Genomic DNA, 3607 nt, shown 5'->3' on the forward strand with positions numbered 1-3607 from the left:
CATGTATGACCAACTCACAGCCAACATAGTTCTTAATGGTGAAAAACTGAAACCATTTCCACTAAGATCAGGAACAAGAGAAGGTTGCCCACTCTCACCACTATTATTCAACATAGTTTTGGAAGTTTTAGCCACAGCAGTCAGAGAAGAAAATGAAATAAAAGGGATCCAAATCGGAAAAGAAGATCTAAGGCTGTCACTGTTTGCAGATGACATGATACTATACATAGAGAATCCTAAATATGCTACCAGAAAACTACTAGAGCTAATCAATGAATTTGGTAAAGTAGCAGGATACAAAATTAATGCACAGAAATCTCTGGCATTCCTATATACTAATGATGAAAAATCTGAAAGTGAAATCAAGAAAACACTCCCATTTACCATTGCAACAAAAAGAATAAAATATCTAGGAATAAACCTACCTAAGGAGACAGAGCACCTGTATGCAGAAAATTAAAAGACACTGATGAAAGAAATTAAAGATGATACAAATAGATGGAGAGATATACCATGTTCTTGGATTGGAAGAAGCAACATTTTGAAAATGACTCTACTACCCAAAGCAATCTACAGATTCAATGCAATCCCTATCAAACTACCACTGGCATTTTTCACAGAACTAGAACAAAAATACAGTTTTCCACCCTCATTTTGTCCCTTAGCATTATGTTATAAATTTTCAACTTATCATGTGATTGAAATTTTGAGGGTTAAAATTGTCTTAAATGCATTATGGTACTGGCACAAAAACAGAAATATAGATCACTGGAACAGGATAGAAAGCCTAGAGATAAACCCACACACATATGGTCATCTTATTTTTGTTAAAGGAGGAAAGAATATACAATGGAGAAAAAACAGCCTCTTTAATAAGTGATGTTGGGAAAACTGGACAGCTCCATGTAAAAGAATGAAATTAGAACACTCCCTAACACCACACACAAAAATAAACTCAAGATGAATTAAGGACCTAAATGTAAGACACTATAAAACTCTTAGAGGAAAACATAGACAGAACACTCTTTGACATCAATCACAGCAAGATCCTTTTAGACCCACCTCCTAGAGAAATGGAAATAAAAACAAAAATAAACAAATGGCACCTAATGAAACTTAAAAGCTTTTGCACAGCAAAGGAAACCATAAAGAAGATGAAAAGACAAAAGAAAGTATTTGCAAATGAAGCAACTGACAAAGGATTAATCTCCAAAATTTACAAGCAGCTCATGCAGCTCAATATTAACAAAACAAACAACCCAATCCAGAAGTGGGCAGAAGACCTAAATAGACATTTCTCCAAAGAAGATGTACAGATTGCCAACAAACACACAAAAGGATGCTCAGCATCACTAACCATTAGAGAAATGCAAATCAAAACTACAGTGAGGTATCACCTCACACCAGTCAGAATGGCCATCATCAAAAAATCTACAAACAGTACATGCTGGAGAGGGTGTGGAGAAAAGGGAACCCTCTTGCACTGTTGGTGGGAATGTAAATTGATACAGCCACTATGGAGAACAGTATGGAGGTTCTTTAAAAAACTGAAAATAGAACTACCATATGACCCAGCAATCCCACTACTGGGCATATACCCTGAGAAAACCATAATTCTAAAAGCGACATGTACCACAATGTTCATTGCAGCTCTATTTACAATAGCCAGGACATGGAAGCAACATAAGTGTCCATCGACAGATGAATGGATAAAGATGTGGCACATATACACAATGGAATATTACTCAGCCATAAAACGAAACGAAATTGAGTTATTTGTAGTGAGGTGGTTGGACCTAGAGCCTGTCATACAGAGTGAAGTAAGTCAGAAAGAGAAAAACAAATACCGTATGCTAACACATATATATGGAATAAAAGAAAGAAAATGGTTCAGATGAACCTAGTGGCAGGACAGGAATAAAGATGCAGACGTAGAGAATGGTCTTGAGGACACAGAGAGTGGGAAGGGTAAGCTGAGAATAGATATAAAAAATATTTTCACATAAAAATATATTTTTAAATACATAAAAATATATTTAATATATATTCAGATATATTAAATATTTATATATTATGTATAGTTTACAGATACATATTACATTTCAATGGATATAATCAGAACAAGCAGAACAAAAGAATTACAAAAGTTGTATATGTTCACTGAGAGTGTGTTTATAGGCGATTGATTTAGAGACATGTTAGTACACTGGTAGCTTCTTGTTAAAATTTTGCAGCCATAATTAAACAAAAAGTTATGAGCAAAATAGTGATACTCCATACCAGAATGGCTCTGTGTTCACCTTGAACAAACAGTATGTGTATTTTTATGAAACTTCACCTCATAAGTATATATTCTGAAAGAGTTCTGCTTCCTGTATTGTAGAGTAGGTTTCTAATCTAACAGCTTGACTGTCTGACAGATAACAACTATAAAGTCTGAGCAACAACAAAAAAGTCACTCTGAGGGCTCTGGAGACTGTAGCAAAGCAAAAAGAGAGTCACAATTTGGAAGAGGTGACTGCCAATGCCCTGCAGCAGTTTTACCCTGCAGACAATCATGGTGTTGGCATGGGGTTAAAACTGCAGTGGAAATCCTCTGCCTCTCTGCCAAGGGTATTTAGAAAGAGGAGGATTAGGCAACTAGGAGCACTGGAGGTTGATGGGGTACTCCAGAAATAAGCAGAGGAGGAAATGTCAAAATCTGCACATACACTTTGCCCAAGACCCTGGCAGACTTTGAACCACACGTGCAGAGTCACCACCAGGGCAGGCAGGCTTTCATTTTACATTTTGAGTTTAACCAAGTTAATTGCTTTCTAAAGAAAATAAAAAGAATACTTTTTGAAGGAATATAACAGAATTGAGAGTCTCCCACAGCATAGTATTAACATGCCAAAGACACAACCCTATATTATTTAATATATGAAAACTCAGGAAAATATTTCTAAGGGAAAGAACAATTGACAGACGCCAACTCCAAGATAATGTAGACATTGGTACTGTCAGAAAAGAATTTTAACGGGACTATTATAACTATGCTCATCAGGTAAAAGAAAATATGCTTGTAACAAATGAAAAATAGGCAATCTCAGCAGAGAATCAGAAAATCTTGACAAGTTTTTTTTTAAATAAGGGAAAAAGGTGAAGTGAAAACAAATGTGTGAAAAGTTGTGCGTAATCCTATATGTGCAATGGTAGCGTGACAGGCATGTGACGACTGTGTTATGGGTGTCCTGAGTCACAAAGAAATGGGAACTGCTGTATTAAACAGTAAGAAACTACTGACTTCTTTCTTGGTTGTTCGGTTTTGTTTTTAGGAGGAGACTGTCACATTCAAGACTGGGACTTCAGAAAAAGTCATATTAAAAGGTATGTAGGGGCTTCCCTGGTGGCGCAGTGGTTGAGAGTCCGCCTGCCGATGCAGGGGACACGGGTTCGTGCCCCGGTGCGGGAAGATCCCACATGCCGCGGAGCGGCTGGGCCCGTGAGCTATGGCCGTTGAGCCTGCGCGTCCGGAGCCTGTACTTCGCAACGGGGAGAGGCCACAACAGTGAGAGGCCCGCGTACCGCAAAAAAAAAAAAAAAAAAAAAAGGAATGGAAATGTTT

The 3607-nt window shown here is 37.4% G+C and overlaps 1 long non-coding RNA gene across 1 annotated transcript in view; it reads left to right on the plus strand.

Moving 5' to 3' along the window:
• The first annotated feature begins 3258 nt into the window (after nt 1-3258).
• Nucleotides 3259-3607, plus strand: part of LOC112403831 (uncharacterized) — a 2728-nt gene continuing 2379 nt past the window's right edge. Inside the window, exon 1 of the long non-coding RNA XR_003003991.1 lies at nt 3259-3369. This is a non-coding gene — a long non-coding RNA (uncharacterized LOC112403831). The remainder of the gene's footprint in view (nt 3370-3607) is intronic.

This window comes from Neophocaena asiaeorientalis, unplaced genomic scaffold (genome assembly GCF_003031525.2).
Source record: "Neophocaena asiaeorientalis asiaeorientalis breed wild unplaced genomic scaffold, Neophocaena_asiaeorientalis_V1.1 scaffold642, whole genome shotgun sequence".
In the NCBI taxonomy this organism is placed as follows: domain Eukaryota; kingdom Metazoa; phylum Chordata; class Mammalia; order Artiodactyla; family Phocoenidae; genus Neophocaena; species Neophocaena asiaeorientalis.